Source organism: Mandrillus leucophaeus, unplaced genomic scaffold (genome assembly GCF_000951045.1).
Source record: "Mandrillus leucophaeus isolate KB7577 unplaced genomic scaffold, Mleu.le_1.0 Scaffold515, whole genome shotgun sequence".
Taxonomy (NCBI): Eukaryota; Metazoa; Chordata; class Mammalia; order Primates; family Cercopithecidae; genus Mandrillus; species Mandrillus leucophaeus.
In genome coordinates, this window is record NW_012105531.1 from 627,883 (window position 1) to 650,098 (window position 22,216).

The following is a 22,216-nucleotide window of genomic DNA, read 5'->3' on the forward strand; positions in this document are numbered from 1 at the left end:
TACAGGAACTGGAAGCAAAAATTTTGCTAGTGGATCACTAGGGGTAATAGTGAGTGGTGCCACTCCCATTTCCACCCCTTGATTTCTAGACATATGAATCCTGGCTATGGGAGAAACAGCACCATGCATTGAATGTCAACTCAGAGCCTACACAGTTTCCTGAAAAACCTTTCTCCATCCCTGCAAGGTAAGGGCACCTAGCTGGCCATTCCATAAGGCCATAAGGCCATTCCACCATTCTACCAAGACAGTTGCTTCAGGATACTGGGAAAGGTAGTAAGACCAAAAAGTTCCATAAGCATCAGCCCGCTGCCCGCATCACAGTCTTCGATCGTATTTTCCATTTTTTGTTGTAGTTTATGTCCTATTTTTACCATTTTTTAAAAAATTTGTAGTTGATGTCATTTGATAAATTCACCGCTTCAACACTTCATTAAGCTTTGTTGAATCCCAAGTAAATGGAACTAGGTCAGTTTAATCACAACAGGAAGACACCAAGTGTTTAGAACAATAGAGTTCACTGAGGTTTTTTTTGTTTGTTTTTTGTTTTTTTGGGTTTTTTTTGGTTTTTTTTTTAATAGAAACAGTGCAATCTAGTCAGAAGACTTGACTTTAAATTTAATAACTAGGCAGCTTAAAGATCCTCCATTTTTACCATCTGTAAAAATATGGATTTTAAGGAATTGCTCCAATTCAACATACCATTTTGAATGCAAATTGGGTTTAAAAAATAAAATAAATTTAAAATCATAGAATACTCAGTTTCTTTTACATACTGTGAAATAGAATATATACAATTATAATCATCAATTTACATCACTTAAATAATTAAGTCACTTGCATTAGTCTAATTTTTTCATACAAAGAAAATTATTGTGTAACCACAGATTTACTGACATACTATCTTTCTCCCAGGGTAAATTTAGTTTTAAAGGTCACATTCTCTAAACATTTCCTACAAACTCAATGCAGACTTTTATGAACCAAAGCACACTAATGGACCCTCCGATGTGAGCAAAAACAATCTGCAAACTCAGATTTGACCAAAGGGTGTGTGCAGTGTATACCTATAAATACAGAGTAGGGAACATGAACTGCAAAATCAAATAAACTCACTGCGACTGAAAAAATGTTACATAAAGATTCACACAAAGACATTTTAGATGATCTTAAAGACTGGAGCACCTTTGCGTGGAAGGTTAGCCACAAATATTTTCCATTAAGCCCCAAAAAATGTGAGTGTGCACATGTGCAAACTAACACACAAGTGTCTAGAGACAGAGAGAGCATGAGTTAGAAAAGGACAAGAAACCATCTAATAAAAGTGGCAGACCTATTTCCCTGTTAATAGAATAGCTAAAACAAAAATTACAAAATCTCTAAAAGACACCTTATTACTGTCCCTATTTCATAAGTGGCAATGAAGCATGACAGAGGAAAGGCTTGATGAAAACCACGCAGCCTATTAGTGCTGCAAAGGGAATTGAATTCAGGTCACCTAACTGCAAGCCCAAGATTTTATCCTAACACTAACACTTGTATATTATGAAAAATGCAATAAAAGAAAACCCCAAAGCTCACTGAACTAAAGTCAACAGCTGTTCTCCCGTCATTAGTTTAATGAGAAAATGTTACATTTCATAGGAAGTTTGTTTTCAAATTTCATATAGCATTTCCAGAAATCTGGCCTTCAGGCTTTATCTTTTCTTGCTCCACTGGGTGAAATAATGTGTCCCTGGGCCTGGTAGAAAGAGACCTCTGTCCTAACGCCTGCCTAGGCCTGGACTCTGCCCTCCACTTTTGCCTTAGCATGGATCAGCTTTCCTTGAAAATTAGCAAGATTCCAACACTAGCACTAGCACGTGAGCAGTCAACCTACTACTTTGGAGCCTAACTTTGTGCATAACCTCTAGAAATTAAGTAGCTATTATAGATACAATTTGAAATAATGTATTCTATGGGCTTGCAAACATATTCAGAAGATAGAAATTGCAGAAGTATAACAGTGGAAAAACAGGCTTGATGTGTAGATTATTTGTGGTCCAGAGGATCCAATTTCCTGAGATACCTAGTGTGGGGTTGCTAGCATGGGGGAATTTTTCTGCAAATTCTAAAGAATATAGACTTCTTGGGGAAATGAGCAAAGATTTGACTTGATGGATTTCATATAATAATATATCCCTAGAAAGCCCAAGTGAATATTTTGACATTTCTGGTGGCATCTTTTTCACATGTTGCCAATGGTTTTGATTTACTGAACTGTGTAGCTACTTAATTATGTTATTCTAGTTTTTACCACACTTACAATAATTCAATAATTCCTCTTATAAATATATTTTAGCAAATATGCTATATGCGAAAATGTGCAGATATTACTCTTGCCCACCAGAACTTACAATTTAACAAAGAAATTGACGTATATATGAATCATAATTTAAAATAGAATGCAATGATTTATTTGGGAAACTTTAACTGATTTCTAAAGTTGCCATTTTTCAATCAATTTTACATGTGTTCATATTATTAATCTCTCATGTTTAAACCAAAAATTAGTTTATAATTTTACCTTAGCTTTTAACTAAGAATGCTGCCCCTTTCAATTCAGTTAACTACAGACATGGCACATGAAATCTAACTCGTGAAAAGCTCAAATCTTGCAAGAGTCAGATAAAGAGTTTCTTTTCAGGTAAAGTACACATCAATGTAGAACTCTTTATATTCTTCACTGTTGAACACTTACTCTGAAATATTTCTCAGCATGGAACTTGAGTGGATAAAAATAACACAATTTGACTCACTACTTGGTAAACAGGGTCTTTTGAATAGAAACTGCCTGTTCAGTCAGAAGGAGCAAGTTCTCAATATACAGTAATTACTGCCAATGGAATGCCTTATTTGTTCCTAAAGTATGTACTATTATGTATAGATAGCCTCAGTATCAAAATATATAGAGAGCAAAGAGTTTTGTTTGCTTACATTTCTAAACATAAAAAAGTATTATATCCCACATTAAGAAGTCAATACACCATTACAACAATATAGTTATATGATTAAGTATTTCCTCCCATTCAATTATGAAACTCTCAGTTATAAAAAGGACACTGTTTTATTAGTATGTATACAGCATCAATAAAACTGCTTAGCTCAGTATTTTAGGTAGCACCTTAAATACCAGTGAGTATTTTTCTTTCATATCATACATGCTTACCACTTCTACATATGAACATTAAAATACAGTGATCAAAAACTCCAATTTTATGAATCGTTTAGCTTTCAAATAGCTAGTGGATGTTTTGTTGGTTTTCCAAATACAGACCCAAGACCACCTTCTTGCTTATTATTTTATTTTTCAATGTTGCTCACTTACACAATGAAGGAAAATAACAAACATAATAATGAACTGATTAACGTTTCCCACTGAGCAGTACAAGCTCAGTTTGAATCTCTAGTAAAAATTGTTTTCCTTTCTTTTGTTTTTTCTTTACTTTCACAAACATTAAGGACCGTTTTAGGCTTTGCTAGTTGATTATTCAAACCTACATTTGCCAACTGGTGTTTTTATACCTTCAGGCTTAAGTGAAAATGAGACAAGAAATCTCAGTTGGATTTTCCTACGTTGTTATTATGCTTTAATGTAAATTATTGTTACTGAAGTTATGCACAAAGCCTAAACCATTAATTTTTTAGTACTGTAAAGTTGCTTTTAATGTTAGTTACCTTGTAAAATAATGTAACATGTCTATTTACCTAAAAAGTCTCATTTTCTATAGCTAACGTCAACCATTTAATTGCATAATAAAACCCATTACCCCTGTGAAATGTTTTACCTCCAAAGAGATTGGACACATTCTTAGACTACTTTTTTTTTTTTTTTTTTTGGGGTCAGAAAAAAAAAATTTTTTTTTTTTTTTTTTTTTTTGAGATTAGCTCTCACATGGTGACCTAGGTTGGAATGTAGTGGCATGATTACATCTCATTTCAGCCTCTACCACCTAGGCTCAAGCCCGATCCTCCCACCACAGCTTCCTAAGGAGCTGGGGCCACAGGTGTGCACCACCACTCCTTGCTAATTAAAAAAAAATTTTTTTTTTCTTTTAGAGGTCTTTTACATATAGGGTCTCACTATGTTGCCCATGCCAGTCTTGAACTCCTAGGCTCAAACAATCCACCTGCCTCAGTCTCCCCAAGTGTTGGGATGACAGGTGTGAGCCACCAAGCCAAGCCAATCAGAAAATATTTAATGAGCACTAAATTCATGATGAGTAATGGGGTTTTTATAAAGAAAAAATGTGATTAATGTCCTCAAGGGATCAACAGCTGGATGCAGGAGTGCTTACATAATTTGCAGGCCCAGTGCCAAGTGAAAATTCAGGACCCACTGTTCAAAAATTATTAAGAATTTCAGACACAACTGCAGAGCATTAAATCAAGTGTGGGGTTCTTCTGAACAAGGAGTCTTGGGTAACTACACAGGTCACATGCCCTTGAAGCCCACCTTGGCTCAATGACTAAATAGTAGCAAGGAGGAGATTTTGTAAGGGGATATTACCAAATAGGTATCAGAAAGATGACCTTTAAAATCTCTTCCAAAGACAAAAGGAAATTTAAGATTCTAGGAAATCTGGGCAAGAAAAATGAAACAAATGCACATGATAAGGTAAATATCAAAGCCAAAGATCTGTAACAAAACAGAAGCTATCTTAAGACAGCTGAAAGACAACCTTGCAACAGGTCTTCTGATGTTAAGTACCAAATAATAATTTGTCGGGAAAAGTAGTAATAGATCAGAAAGAGGAAGGAACATTCTTGGCTGGAGTGGGCAGGAAACGCTCTCTGGAGTAAGTGAGACCTGGCCTTGCTCTTGACTGAGAAGTTAGATTTAGCAAAGCTCACATTGATTTGACACGTAACATGGCTTTTGCAATTGGCAATGATTTTTGTTTCCTAAATTAAAACGCTTTATAAAATCCTTAAAATATTTGAATAAGTCATAAGTCCATAAGTCTCCTAGATAGAAATTTTAAAATATTAAACTATATGAAGTAAATATGAAGCAAAATTTTATCACGAGTTGCAGTGAAGCTTCTAATTATATAAACACTCCATAAAAAATAAGTGCTTTATACCTAGAGGCCTAGTTTGAGTCAATAGATGCTTATAGAATTTTTCAGATCAAATTTACCAGTTCTTCTCTGTAGATATATAAAATATAAAATACAGATATCATTTGCTTTTTTCCCAGTATGTTCACTACTGTTTAATATTTATCAAGTAGAATTAGCATTGCATTCCATCTCCTGTCCTTTGAGTATACATTCTCCCAGATTTGTGTATTTTTTTTAAGTGAGAATCTTACCAACACAAAACATCTGAAAATATCTAATGAAACTTTTCCTTTTCCAGCCAGCAATGCTAACACTCTCTGTAGGTGGTGCTGAAAGCTTAAATAGTGGTGTGCCTTAAATGTTTAAAAATGGGCTTCAGGATGGTGTGTGGGAAATGGGGCAGAGTCCTAATTTTAGCATTTGCTGATATTTAGGTTGTAAAAACATCCACCAAAGAGTATAAGAGAAATCTCTCTTCTATCTTTGTAGCTTGTCTGTACCTATAAAACTACTCTACTGTAAGATTCAAATTAAAAAATAAAATAAAAACCTCTTATCATGGCCAATTTCAAGCTATCAACTTGACATCACAGAGCATAGAGGTAAGAGGGGCACAGATGAGCAAAATCAGCTCTTCAGATGAGAGGAAAGAACTTAAATGATGAAGCAGGCCCAAAAGTATGTAAAAGGCATTGGTCCCAACACTGCCAGGATGGATACAGGAAGAGGAGACTGTAAACATGGGGCCAAGGTAATACGCAGAGCCTGCAACTTAAAGGAACATGGTGTAAAGGTTATCCCGGTCACTGCTGGTTCATTGGGATTCAGAACCACAGAGTTTTCCAGCTTTTCCTTAGAAGGATTTGGAGAATTCATCACAGAATCCCAGGATTCTTTACCAGTCATCTCTTCCAGAGCTTCCCCAGCTTCTCTAAAGTAAGAATCAACCAAAGCATTTGCTAACAAAAACAACAACAACAAAATTATTGGACCTCCAATCCAGAACTGCTGAATCAGCTTCCAGGAAAGAAGCTTGGAAACCCCAGAAAATTCTCATCACTAGGAAAGGTTGGAAAACACTAGCCAGCTCAACCTCCTGGTAACAAAGGAATCTCCCTCACACCATGCACAACATGTAACCAGCCATGTGTTCTACGTTGGTCAAAAACCTGCCAATGAAGATGGTCAGCAGCATATAACTGTGGACAGAGCTGGTTGAAATCATTTCTTGACTGTTTACCAGCCCCACGTGACTTTGAAAAATTCACTGAGCCTGTCTGAGTTTGGTTCCCCTTATCTGCAAAATGGAGGTAGTAATTGCAACTACATGGCATTGTTTTGCTGAGCAAACAAGATGCCATATGTAATGCACCTAGCACAGGGCTGGCACCAAAGCATCAAGCATAAAGCAGCTAATGCAATTTAGACAACGATTCTCAACCTTGCCGGCATGTACACATCACCTAGGAGGTTTTTAAAATCCCAAGGTCCTAGCTACATGCTAGCCAAAGTAAGTTAGAGTCTCTGAGGATGAGATCCAGGCATCAATATTTTAAACTTCCCCAGGTTATTCCATGTGCAGCTAATATTAAGGAAAATTGAATAACCAGCAAACAAATTTGAAAGACCGCCCAACTCAGCAGCTGGAAAGCCATAATGATTACCTTGTACTTCCTTTTGAAGAGGCACAACTACAACAGTCATCATTGGTATTATCAAAGAGTATATTGTAAGCACCCGTTATGTGCAAGATAAAAAGTACCTTTTCTGGAAGATCTTTGAAACACCAAGAAGGCTACTACGTGGATATCCTCTTTGCTTAGGCTTCATGGGTATATTTTCTACTTTTTTACAGTTTCAAGTTGTTAGATGACTTCTTGTCACATTTGTGTTGTCGATGGTGAGTTGCCAGCAGAGCATTATCTCAAGAGAAATCACTGAATACAGCTTTGCTTGATGCAGGTAGCTGAAGGAAAGAGAGAAACAGTCTGAATAATTAGAAGGAAAAAGGCAAGAATGGAACTCCCTAAGGAAAGAGCTCCTGTCAGAGCCAATGGAAGCAGATGCTCCAACAAAACAAGGCTCAAGAGGACAAAGCAGGAACATTTTCCTGTGTGACAAGGGAAGGGTCAAGAGGACCAATTCCATTTAGAATCATTAACACCCAATAAGTGATCAAAGGTATTATTCCAATTTCACCTGTCCCTAAATCTTGAGAAACTTAAGGCATGGCCTGTGATTAATCAGCATGATAATCATAATTATGGCTAAATGGAAATTAAGACATTTTATTTCTATCAGTTTTACTGAAAGCTTGTCCCTGCTTTGCCTATATGAGGCCAGTTCAATCCTCTGTGAACAGGAAATTGAAAGCTTGTTTCATTTCCTTTACACCATCAGAGTCTGAATCAAAAGGTAACCTGCCATTATGTTTAAGTTAGAGTGATAATAATTAGAGTGGCCTAGAATTCCCCACCAACTATTTTATCTTAAGAAACACAGGTTTACACTCTTGCTGTCTGCCTAGCTGTCAATCCATATACAGGAGACACTATAAGGATAAATTAACTTGGTGACTCCTTCAAAATGGTATCGATTCAAAGACATATCGGTTGACAACCTACCCTCAGAGGAGAAAGGACCTGCTGCCATTCACAGAGTAAATAAACACTTTCTAGGTCCAGCAGCTGATGTTTCCTGAGACCTCTGAGAACCCAGCTTCTGACAAAGCTGTTACCATATTTAAGTGCCCTGTAATTATGAAGTGATTATTTTAGTTTTGTTTTGTTTCATGAATTTTACTTGTTTTCACATATAAGCAATAGATTTTTTTCTCTATTTCCAGAAGAAAATAATATTTTACAGTATGAGAGAAACCCTCATATAAAGTACAATAGTTTTTGATTTGGGCCACTGTTTGCAAGGACAAATTAAAGCATAGCAACAGGAATATTGGAATAGATAAATAATTTGAAACGGCCGGGCGCGGTGGCTCACGCCTGTAATTCCAGCACTTTGGAAGGCCGAGACGGGCGGATCACAAGGTCAGGAGATCGAGACCATCCTGGCTAACATGGAGAAACCCCGTCTCTCCTAAAAAAAACCAAAAAAACTAGCCGGGCTAGGTGACGGGTGCCTGTAGTTCCAGCTACTCGGGAGGCTGAGGCAGGAGAATGGCGTAAACCCGGGAGGTGGAGCTTGCAGTGAGTTGAGATCCGGCCACTGCTCTCCAGCCTGGGCGACAGAGCGAGACTCCGTCTCAAAAAAAAAAAAAAAAAGAAAAAAAGAAATAATTTGAATCAATAATAAAGAAACAGGAGACGGAGTAGGGGAAGAAGGGAGAAAGCTTTAGTGCCCTGATTTGCTCACATTTCATAGGAACAAATTACTTAAAACTGATAAATCAAGTAACTGCAGCACATTTTTTAAACTTTTTTTGAGTTTCCAGGGTACATGTGTAGGTTTGCTATATAGGTAAACTGAGTGTCATGGGTGATTGGCATACATATATCTTAACGTCATAATTGCAGGCTTTGATTTCTGAAATGTTAAAAAAAAAGTTTCAGTTCACTTAAAGTTAATTACTTCATGGATGTTTCTCTTCTTGGAGATATATATACACACACACATATATGTATACACACATATACTATTATGTAATTTACTGATATTAATGTAGGTTATATATTATATAAAAAAGATAATTTGTATATGTTATATATAAACATATATTATTATTGTTTATATGTAATTATATTTATTCACATTTATAGATGCATACATATATACACATATTCCTATATATACACATCATCTATGCAATCACATATGTGAAAAAAAAATCTACTTATTTTGAAGTCCCATTCTAAAGCTTAATCTACTCTTCCGGTGCATGAAAACTCCACAAATATTATTCTTCCACTTTTCTAAATTTATTTGATTATCACGTTTTGCTTGTTGTTATTAACACGGTTTCCAAAATAACATCAGTTATAGCCAACTAAAATTTTAGAATGTCAATTCTATTTCTATATTCAGTGATGTGATTTATTGTTTTTGTATCAAATAATTAACATATATACTGAGAAAACGTAAGATTGATGTTAAAAACAAAACAGAAACAAGTGCCTTACTAACAGTGCAGCAGCATTTCTTCTACTCCTGTTGTCTTGTGATTTGTACTTCATTATTTCAACAAACTAGAATATTGTCATCCTTAAGGTAACAATGCATAAAGGAAAATATCTCCAGGAAACATGAAAAGGTCAAAATAAAGAGATAATTAACTACAAAATAAAATGGCATTTATCCTATTGTTACAACAGAATAAATATATATATTTACTAGAAATATCAAGAATGACCTTTTTTATCAGTAGAAAGTTTTAAAAGTAGCTGCTATATTTCATGGCTAAAACAATCATCTCTTGAAATAAATGGTCTGAGATAAATAACTGAATAAGATATATTAAAAGACAAAGGTTAGCCTTAAAAATTAGAATAATAATGATTATCTAATTCTAATGCTAAGTAATTAGAGCAGTTGAATTAGAAAATGTCTCAAATGTTATTTTGAAGTGATATCTGCAAGCTTCAGTAGGTCAAGTACACTATTCTTTGAGATAAAAACCACCACTAATTTGTCAACTTCCTGCACCTTAAATTGACATCAGGGATTTGGGGCCAGCCCAGAGGTAATATTTTAAAATATTTGCCAATTTATTACATAAAGATGCTCATCTACATGTCTTTTTTTGTTTTTGTTTTTGTTTTTAATTTTTCTTCTCTTTTTCCCCTCATCTTTTCTTTTCTGGTCTTATTACTTGAATCCATGTTCTTTCCTTCTAAGGATTCATTTCATAACATTGGCTTCAGATGATTTTCAAAAACTACTGCTATTTTACTAATTTAATGCCTGAATACACAAGTAATTAAAATGCTGCTATTCATTTTCTCCACATAAAGAAGTTATTATTAAGCATAAGACAGACTTTTTTGAAAGTTTCAAAAGACAACGCTTGCACTTCTCAATTCAACGGCCTTGCAGCTTACACCTACACTGCACTGGTTGTGGTGCTGGGCTCTGAAGATAGAAACCTTTCTAGTCACAAGAAACCCCTTCTATCTAGTTGGCAATTCAAATAAGTAAACAGCAAAAAATGAAGTATGGTATAATAAACGCAGAACTAGAATTATTTTTCTTTTTTAGCTTAAAACAAGACACATTTATCATCTTACAGTTCTACAGATCACATGTCTGAAATGGGTCTCACCGAACTAAAATCAAGGTGTTAAAAGGGTTGTGTTTCTTCTACAGGCTCTGGGAGAGAATCCATTTCCCTGACTTTTCTATCTTCAAGAGGTTGACTGTGTTTCTTCCGAGGCTCATGGCCCCTTTGCAAATTCAAAGCCAGAAATTGTAATATTCTGGCCTCTGCTTTCATCATCACATCACATCTCTTTACCTGACTCTGTTTCTCCTACCTTCTTCTTCGAGGCCCTCTGTGATTACATTATAAGGACCCCTGTGATAACATTGAGACTACCAGATAAACTAATCTTCCTATTCTAAAGTCAGCTCATTAGCAACCTTAATTCCAGGAGCAACCGGAATTCCACCTTGCCATGTGACCTAATACATTCACAGTTGTCAGGAATTGGGAAGTGAACATCTTGGGAGTGGGTAGTGAGAAGACATTCTTCTGCCTACTGCTCTTTCACACGCCATACAAGGCCCTTCCCCACATAGACTCAAACTGTCTTTCTGGTCTTAACTCCCACCACACACGTATCGGTAACATTGCTGCACAACAAGTTACCCTAAAGTTTAGTGACTTAAAATAACTTGTATTATCTTGCCATTTCTGTCGGTTGGGAATCCAGGAATGGCTTAATTGGGTTCTCCAGCTCAGCATCTCTCTCAAGGCTATATTCAAAATGTCACCTGCGGCTGCTTTCCTCTCAAGGCTCAACTGAAAAAGAATCTGCTTTCAAGCTCACTCACACAATTGTTGGCAGGATATCAACATGATGATGAGAGTAGCCTCCCTGGCTATTGACTGGAGGCTACTCTCAGTTATTTTCCACATGGGTTTCTCCATACAGCAGCTCACAACTTGGCATCTGGCTTCAACAGAGCAAGAAGCAAGAAGAGTCAGAGAGAGAATGCAAGCAATAATGAAGTTATTCTTTGGTAACCTCATCTCATCACTTTTGCTGCATCATACATTAGAAGTGAGGCCTGCCCACACTCTAGAGAAGGGGATTGTACAAGGGCATGAAAACCAAAAAGTGGTAGCATGGGGCCATGTGAGAAGCTGTCTAGTGCATCCCAATATGTACCCTGTGCTCTCACCTCACAAGACAACCAATGTTCCCCAAGAAAGAAAAAAAGTGCTTTGCAACCCATCTTCTCTGTGTTCATTCATTCACTCATTCAAAAATATCTATTTGACTCCTATTGAGCAACACTAGAACCCTGCTCAAGATACCATGAATCAGAGGGGGAAGTGATTAGCACTGTCTAGGAGGGTTTCCCACTGGAACGGAACTCTGCATTGAGTTTTGAAGAATTAGGAATGGTTCACAAGGGGAGCAAGAGATGAAACTCGAGTCTGAGCAAATGGGCAAAGAATGAAGATTATAGATCACGATGTTGTGTTTCAGGGAACTGTAAAAGTTTCTGCAATAGTGGAGTGTAATTATTGAGCATGTAATGAGGGTATGAGGAAAATGGAACTGTGGGATGTGATGCTGGAGTGATACCCTGGGGCAAGATGAAAGGTCATGTACAGGGCTTGGGCTTATGAGGTTGAGATGGCAGTGGAGGGTTCCAATTGTGAGATGAATATTTTGGATTGATGGCTTCAGCAGCCAGTGTGACAGGGAGTGGAAGATGCAAGAAAACTAACAGACTGAACAGTTAAGAGGCTATTCCGGTGGCCAAAGCAAGCCTTTACCAGGTCATGAGAAAGACAGTGGCACTGGTAATACAGGAGTTGATTTCATTAAGACCAAAATCCAATGCTTCGTGAAATTCAGAAGTATGCTATGTGATTCCATTACTCTCAAGTGTTCTGGGTTTTCTGCAGTCATCATGTTGTATGTGGATTCCTAAGGAAAGAAGCACTAGAAAGCAAGTCCAGGGCAAAGAAAGATTCAAACACTGATAGACACTCGACTTATAGGGTTCAAGGAAACCCTTAAATTTTTTGTGTGTGCATATTTCTAAGGGGATCTATACTTGCATAAAATTCTCAAGGCATCTACGATATAAAAACAGTGTGAATCACTATTCTATATACAAACTATTCTCGTCTAGTCTAGTGTTATTTAAAATGCCTCAAAACATTTTTTAAATGTCTTTTGCCACTCATCACCTAATGACCAGACTACAATTTTTAATGGATTCTGAACTTTTTGTTGTAAACCATTAGTTGTTCTTGCTTACATGGTTGAGTACTTTGAGGCTAGATCTGAATATTTCTTAAGTGTTAATAAATGGAAGTAAAGATAACTATTCATTATAACACTACTAAGACTTTACTTCTTGTAAATGGATAGGAAGTGGGAATATGACTTTGTCTGGAAAAAATAACTTTCATAAAGCCTCTTGTTCAAGTACCTATTTCCTGGAAATGAATTGTTCCATATTTTGGAGATATAATCTAATGGAACATACTTCCCTGGGAGGTTAAGTGTTCTATTTTCTAATGTGAAGAACAGTTTAAAACTGCCAGTGTAAAAAGAGTGGGTAAAACTTTAGCATTTCTCCCCTTGTTTAGTGATAACTTTTGATATTCTCTACTCTGTGTGAATACAATCTCACCACAACAGTCCTCACACATACTTTCAAGTTCAGCCTATCTTACACTTCACCAACTTACATGCGAGAGGACCCTGGGTGATTACCGTTATATATAAAATAAATACAAAAGGAAAATATCTTCAACATAGTGAAAATGCTTAAAAAAAGCATGACAAGAAAATGAGGTGCTTAGACAGCCCCATGGATCTAGTAATGAGATAGCATTTTAAGACTGTTAGCGATGTTCAAAGATTTTTGTCCTTCATCGGTCTCTGCCAAGGGACATAGCTATAAACATTTAATTATAAAGCTACACGGAGCAAAGAGAGACAGCCTGGGAAATCTGCTTACTGCTAGTAAGATGTGGCATAATTCACGTGAAAATAAAGAATGTTAGAGACTATTAGAAGTGTGCCACTGGTTTTTGAGAAAATTACTAAGAGACATTTCAGAAAACAGTGATTTTTCTGCATTATTCATAAAATCTCAGATAAAAGGAGTGCCAAGGAATGATAATATGGGTTTGGAAATTCTGTATTATCTATTATAAACCTAACTACAATTTCAAGAGGGTAGTGGATAACTCTTCTATATCTCTGATCATTTGCAGAGCTTAGCACAGTATCCAGCGTGTGTGATGTCTGCGTGAATAAATTAAGAACAAATGCTTCAAAACAAACTAGCAGCTGATAGATATAATATTTGAAATAAAGGTGTTATTCGGGAAAATAGAACCCTATGACTCTGTCACATTAAAATGCTACAATTATATAACACTATTTCAAAGATAACACCCGTCCAATAAATATTCTGCTCTGTAAAGAAATGCCTACACTAAGCACAGAGGCAAATCTACCATTGGATAATGAAGCATAGTTTTAGGTCTTTTTTGACTGCACAGGCTCCTTTCACAGCCCTTCCAGGAGGTGGAAAGGGTTTCTAACAGTGTGTTTGCATGGTCATTTGTACTTCTTATACTTACAGTTTTAAGGTGGTTCTCACATAATTACTTATCTCTTTCTATTCCTCCTTCCACTGTCTCTACTCTCCCTGCATGTGGGTGGCATTAGAGAGGTTGTGGAGATTTGGGGGATCCTATTAAGGGGAAGTTGAGTTGAAGATATGGTTAGCTTGGATTTAATGAGATATATTATACAGTTCCTTCCAATCATTTCCATGTATGGTTAAATTATTGATGGACATCCCAGTGTAGAAATGAATTTCAGGAGTACTTCTACCCCTAGCTACACCAGCTCACCCAGCTTCACAACACATATTTGCAGGGACAGAGACCTAATCAGGATATAAACTTGTATGCAAATGCCTGGCAGATAGTACATAGTAGTAGAAGAGAAAGCAGGTTAAAAATGAATGGGACCAAGGAAAATTCTCCCAAATAGTTTAACTTACATTCCGAAGACACTTGATAGAAATCTTCCTAAACTTGACAGAAACCCTAAAGCTGTACGTAACATTATCAATAAGGAACTGTGAAGCTGAAAAAGCATTTCCAAATTACCATCAATAGGCTGGGAGCAGTGGCTCATGCTTGTAATCCCAATACTCTGGGAGGCCGAGGCAGGCGAATCACTTGAGGTCAGGAGTTCGAGATCAGCCTGGCCAATATGGCAAAACCCCATCTCTACTAAACATACAAGTTGTTAGTTGGGTGTGGTGGCACATGACTATAATCCCAGCTACTCGGAGGCTGAGGCAGGAGAATCGCTTGAACCCAGGAGGCAGAGGTTGCAGTGAGCCAAGATCACCCCACTGCACTCCAGCTTGGGTGACAAAGTGAGACTCCATCTCAAAAAAAAGAAAAAGAAAAGAAAAGAAAACAAAAAGAAAACAAAATTATCGATTTTTATCAAAATTTACCAAGTTTGACAAGAGACTAAACTCTATTGTGTCTACAGAAAGTGATTTTTAAAAATGATTTTCATAGAAGAGGTGATCAAGGAGTAAGCAGACAATATTACAGGAAAATATCATTAGAGAAAGTTAATTACTACAGCACTATTTTTGAATTTTATGTTGTTTGTGGTATCTGATGTATTTTAAAGTATTGTTGGCATTAGATTTGTTTTCTTAAAGATGGCCCCCACATTTATATGTTTCAAACACGATAAAACCCAAGTGAGGCTGTGATTAGAAAAAACAGTCCGTGGCCTTGTTGTAAATTAGTTGTTGGTGAGATAGTGAAGGTTTTGCTTGGGTCATGTGATAGAGTTTGGATTAGAAAAACATTATCATCATAGTTACTTGTGATGAAGTCTCTGAGAAGCAGGGATTCTCTTTAAGAGAATGCACTGTCTAAACTCATCAAATATTGAAAAGTTGCTTTTAAGGTATTTCTAAGACTATACCACTGAATATTTTGTCTTTAAGTAGTTTTACTTCTGCCTTTACGTTTTTAAATAGTAACTACATGTATTTGTTTAGCACTGGCCATGTTTCCAAAGTGTTTTTTCATATTCTAGATTATAGTTTCTTGGTGGCAGTAATGGAGCTTATTTCAAAATAGTAGCTTAGTGACTGGTACCAGGTAGGTGTCCCATAAATTGTTGTTCAGTAAATCAATGACTACATTTAATTGTCCAGAAAATTTTAAATTTCAGATTATTGTCAGATTACCTATGAGAAAACAGATGCAGAATGTTTGCCCCAATTCACCTAAATAACAAGTGAATAGGATTTAAAATTTCAAAAAGTAGATGTTTCATACTATATTGATAGCATCCCACAACAGCAAATAAAACCCTCAACCCTCCTCTACATAGGCTATTTCAAAAAAAACTCACTTAATACTAATAGACAAAGAAATTATTGTCGTAAAACATTTTAGGTAAGGCATGTTTGTAACAAATGCCATTAGAACTGATAGCAGCAGCATATCCTGGTGTTAGACAAATTATTTTAGCATTACATTCATGTGGATATATATTTATTAAATTTAAATTTTATTAACTTGAGGACTATAAGTTTGAAAATGAAAGCATTTCTAACCATCTGAATTTTCTCTTCACTTGGAAAAGTATTTATCCAGTTGACATACAGTTTTATACTTCCAGCAATTAAATCCAACATTTAATATTGCCAATCCCTGTTAGAAGATAACTATTGTCCTTTACTAGACTCGAATGACCACTTATTTTCTACCAAATAGCAGACATTAATGGAATTGACTCACCCAGTCAACTGTGCTGAATCGTTTAGATGGACAAGGGCATCTGTGTAGGCAAAGAAAGAGTCTATTTTGTAGACCTTTGATAATGCCTGGCATCTTATAAAACATTCACAGAATTCAGAATTTTTGAAATAACAATTGGAATACTTTTTTTCCTAAGGAAAACAAAAATGCAAGGAAGTCCTCTACCAAGGGCCACTAGGTAATTCTTTGCAAATACTTGTTCCAAAACACTCTGATGAAGCCAAAAATTCTTTGTCTCCCAATAGTTGAACATATTGAGAGAACGAAAAGAAGATGGCTTTTCCAATTTTGGCTACAATATCTGTTCTTCTTAAAGAAAATTAGAATCAAAAGAGCATCAAAAGGAAATTCTAAAATCAACACAATTCTTTCACAGTGCAACCCTGCCTGCAGAGAGACAGCCTTAAGGAGCCACAGACAACAGACCCTATGTGCTTCCTGACAAGGAGGAAGGCTACAGAACTGCTCCAGGAGGGAGTAGTCACACTGCGATTTGCCACTCAAAAACACAGCTTGCTTATTCACTCAGCTGTGCACCAGGTTTCAGGTTTGAGTTTTAGGGAAAACCAAAAATTCAAGAGTAGCAACAGATGCTCCTCATCTTGAAGTTTCTGCCCACATGCTGCCACTTGAGTCAAGGAAAGAAGCAGCTAATTCAGCAAGGCTGGGGAATTGAGAGTTTGATGTGGGGCCATAATATAGTTGCTAATACATCAGATCCCCATCCCTGCATTTATACCGATGCCAAACCCCACCAGTCTTTGAGCATTACCCGAAAAGACATTGCTGGCAATAGCATCAAGCTCTGCAAGGGGAGCACCAAATCTACAAAGTGCACACCTCTAGTAAAGAGCAAGTTTAACTCTTTTCTTGGGTAGCGGTGGTGGTGGGAGGATGGCAGTATATTTGATGGCGCGTTTGATGTTGGTCATATGGAAAAATGAAAGAACCACAGAGAAAACTGTTTATTCCTTGCTTACAGAAAAAAACTTTCTGTCCTATCCAAAGGGATAAGTGGTTTCTATCCTCCGCTAAGAGGTTGAATGAGCCAGATAAAGAGGTAAGCCAAGATTATGTTTTATGCAAGCGACACGCCATGAAGAAAGCAGAGTACAGAGAGTTATATAGAAACTGACTAATCTAAAAGTGGTCTCATGGACATGAATCTGTCAAAACCTAGGGCCCCAGCTTCTGTTAATCCTTTCTGTTTACTCCCATCTGTCTCCCTCCCTTTTATTCCCACTGCCAAATAATAATATTTATAATCCAAATATTTCAATACTTGAATCTGAATTGTCTGTTTCTAAAGATGTCATGAGTCAGATTCTTAAATTATTAAAACATGTACACCTCCAGACCCCATGTAGCAGACACTGTGGACAGCTCACTCCGCAATCATTCCAAACCTCTTTTAGTCTGCCTTCCTGTCTGCATTGGCTTGAAGGCTAAATACAAGATTTCCCATACTCTTTAGCTGCTAGGATTCCAGACATAATTTAGATCTGCCAATTGGTATACTCCCAGAAAACTGAATCTAAGCTGAGTTCCATAGAAGGAGACGAGCAGAGCGTATGACATGCATCTTTCTGGTGCAAATAGTGGCATGGGTTTTATAAGGCTGGAGTTGACAGTTGTGGCTGTGGTTTCTTGATTCAACAGGTTCTTGAAACAATCATCTGTTATTCCCTTTGTAATCAAGCTCTGCTGCACGGTTAGAAAAATCATTCCAGAAAGGTCTGTTTTATCAGGTTTGCCGATGATTACGCAAGCCAAAATAGACCCTTGAATTAAAACCAGCTAGAATGGATTTTATGTTCTGCAGCTAAAAACCTGACTATTATTCTCTTTCTCCATTTTATAGTAGGACCTAGAAACAAGGGGAGAGGAACAAGTCAATGCTGTGAGAAGAAACCAGTCTATTCAACTATACTTCTTTCTCTCAGGCACCCTATTCATGTTTCCTAGAAATTTACAGCTGGATGAATTTACAAAACTGTGAGTGTCACTCTATTTTAATTTCTAAATTAGATGTACTAAGTTCATAAAAATCTATTATTCAAGCTACCAGGTCACATTGATTCAGAGAAATGTTCTATCCATAAAAGAATCATACTTTTATGTAGCATCGACAAAACATTTAATAGATTTTTATCCAAGTAGTTCACTCAGGACACTGGTTGTTAGAAGGGCTGCCAGAATCATTGCTTTTCCCATGTGCTAAAAATTTATTCTTGTATTCTAGGTCACTTGTAGACTTCTTTTTAGGGTTTTAGGAGCTATTCTATTTGGAGAACTATAAACAATATTATTTTAATCAAAATTATTCTATATTATTGGAATTTTGCCTGAATATGTTACAGGAAAGAGGTCTTGATCCAGACTCAAAGAGAAGGTTCTTGTATCTCACTCAAGAAAGAATTCAGGGCAATTCTACAGGGTAAAGTAAAAGTAAGTTTTTGAGGAAAGTAAAGGAATAAAGTAATGGCTACTTCATAGATAGAGCAGCCCTGAAGGCTGCTGGTTGCCCATTTTTATGCTTATTTCTTGATGATATGCTAAACAGGAGTGGATTATTCATGCTCCCCCTTTTTAGACCATATAGGGTAACTTTGTGACATTGCCATGGCATTTGTAATCTGTCATGGTGCTGGTGGGAGTGTAGCAGTGAGGACAACCAGAGGTCACTCTAATGGCCATGTTGGTTTTGGTGGGTTGTGGCTGGCTTCTTTACTGCAATCTGTTTTATCAGCAAGATCTTTATGACCTGTATTTTGTGCCAAGCTCCTATCTCATCCTGTGACTTCGAATGTCTTAACCGTATGAGAATGAAGGCCAGCCTCATTTTATCCAGCCCTATTCAGGATGGAGTTGCTCGGGTTTACATGCCTCTGACAAATATACAGAAGCACCCATCACACATGAACAAAAGTTGTTGTATAGAATGAAATAAAAGTATTTGGAAAATCTTGCCTGAGAATTACCCTTTCTACCCAGATTCTCATTAATCACCCAGTAAGGAAACTACAAGGAGAGTCCCAGGTTACTATACTGACTATAATTCTCACTGTCTAGGTTATCTCATTCCTTCAACATGTGGTCCATTCTAACTTAGAACTGTGCTTCTGGTACATGCTAACAGTGATGAGAGACAGTTAACATATAATCAGAGAAATCCAAAATTTGAATAGTGCAATTTTTAAAAATAAGGACAAACTTTAATTTAAAAAAAGAAATACATAGAACTGTTCTATTAATGCAAAAAGAGGTTTTTCCTTCTGAAAAAGGTAAAATAATTGCAAACACACTGAAAGATCTTTCTTTTTTTTTTTCTGTCTGTTCTAATACATATTTCCAAAGCACACAGTGATATTTATTGGGTCAAAAATTATTGGTATCTCTGAAAATAAAACTTTTAAGAAACATTTATAGAGATTATATAAGAATAAATTAGAAACAAAAATAAATGGATCGACCATTTCTCTAAGCATATTTTATTAGCTGACAGGTTGTCTATTAAATAATCAAACCATATAGAAGTAATGGAACTAAAATCCCGAAACGGTCTTTTCATACAATACAGAGAAACGAGAGCCTAAAACACATTGCCTCAGTAAAGGTTACAAAACTGAAAAAGGATCAGAATGAAATTCAAAGAGTAAAATCTTTGAAGGAGACAATAAGGTCAAAGTCTTCTGATCCCATACTAAAACTACTGATTTTTTTTTTATTTTTTTTTTCCTTTTTTGAGATGGAGTTTTGCTCTTGTCGCCAAGGGTGGAGTGCAATGTCATGATCTTAGCTCACCACAATCTCTGCCTCCCGGGTTCAAGTGATTCTCCTGCTTCAGTCTCCCGAGTAGCTGGGATTACAGGCATGCCCCACCACACCTGGCTAATTTTGTATTTTTAGTAGAGATGGGGTTTCACCGTGTTGTTCAGGCCAGTCTCAAACTCCTGACCTCAAATGATCCACCCATCTCGGCTGCCCAAAGTGCTGGGATTACAAGCGTGAGCCACCTTGCCCAGTCAAAACTACTGATTTTTCATCAGCCATTTAGTCAGTAATTATGCCACGCCAGTTTCTCTGCTCAGCAATTGTTAACAGAATACAATGTTAATCACCATAACATAATTTTGAGTGTTTATAATGTTCTGGACTTTGATGGGTACTATAGACACATAATTTCATTTAATCCTCACAATGACCTCCAGATGCAAATACAATTATTATCTCCATTTGCATCTGAAAGAGTTGAAAAGAAGATAGTTTAAGGAAATTACCAAAGGTCGAAGAAGTGGGATTTGAATCAGGTTTTCTATTTCAGACTTGGTACTATTAACTTGTATACAATACTGATTTTTTCACAGCCTTCTCTTAGGCCTAAAACTCATCTTACCAAATAGGCACATTCCTCTATGTGACTGTCCTCCCATATGTCAGGGTACAAAGGAACATGTTCAACCACCAAACAGGTGAAAACTGAACTGGGAATCCACAGTGTTTCAGTTAGGACATTTATATTGCAAAAGAACCAAACAACTCCAACCTTTAGTCCAAGCATGTATAAGCAATAAAAAAAGGAGCTCAATGGCTCAGGTAACTGAGAATTCCAGAAGAGGTGATAATATTTCTCTTTTGCTTTATGCCGAGGTTCCATTGACACCAGGTTCCAGAATCCCCCTGCTCCCTCTGCTCCCTCTGCTTCTCCATTGGCTCCAGTCACAGACAGCCTCTACCTGGTGATAGTAAGACGGTTGAAGGAGCTTTAACTTCTCATTCTTTCAAGTTCGAGTCAAACTAGAAATAGAGAATACTTATTCCCTGGCTCAGATCAAAAGATTGGGAGTAGCAATGTGCTACTTAAGTTTTGCAACGTGAGTCATACCGAGACCAACAGTGTGTCCAGGGAAATGGGGTGTTCTGATTGGGTAAGGCTGAGGTCTCCTACTCCACCTCTGGAGTCAGGGAATGCGGCTGATACATCACAAAACCTTAAATAAAAGAAGGGCCAATCCTCAAACAAAACACAGAGATTGCTACCAAAAGAAATAAATGAATGTTGAATGATTATAAAGCCAAGCTTGTCAAATATTCACTGCTCTAGCAACTGACCACAGGCAAGTCACCAGACATTTCTCTCGGACTCGTTTTCTTCATCTCTACAATGAAGGATTAACCTAGATGATTTCTAATATCTGAATTGAACTTAAAGTTCTATGGAAAGTCCTAAATCATAAACATTATTCTTTGGTACACCATCACTTCCATATTTGACTTTCTCTTGCCTTTAATGCCATCTACTAGGTGCTTTGGCCTCTCGCGTTCTTCGCTGCTGACCCCAGATCCACCTCCTTGGTAAGGCTAAAATTCATAATGAAACTCTGCACTCCATTTAGACTTCTCTCAGGCCCGACCACCAATCCCCTACAAATCTGATCTTCTCCTGTGCTCCCTTCTAGGTAATTTGCAGACATAAATATATATTGATATACAAAGAACACATTAGGTTCAATCAACAGTTTTAATAAAAACTGTTATCATAAGTGCTATTGGGTGAATAAGTTACCACCCCTTGCTAATATGCTAATATTGCATTCATTCACGTCTGATATAAACAATGGCTTAACTCCTAGACTAACTCTCTTCTGGGATTTGCTGTGGGTGTGTTTCATGACATTCTAATTCAGCATCCTACACTTTCTATAAGTAAAAGAAGCTCTTCTACTGTTACCGTTTTTAAGCCCAGCCCCAGAAAATTAGATTAATATAATGTTCTATGAGTTGATAAGATCTATATGTGGAGGGATTCTATCTTATTCATCTTCACATATTCTAAAACCTGGAACATAGTCAGAATTAGTATGGGATGAATGCTGTAGCCTACTGCCCTGGAATTGTCAACCTATAAAGTGATTACATATATATATATAATGTATATAAGCTTATATACATTATATATTATATATAAGCTTATATACATTATATACATATATACATATATAATGTATATAAGCTTCAAAGTTTCAAAGTTCTCATACTCGGAATCCAATCATTCATTCATCCAATAAAAATATGCCAGACAGATTTCTGGCAC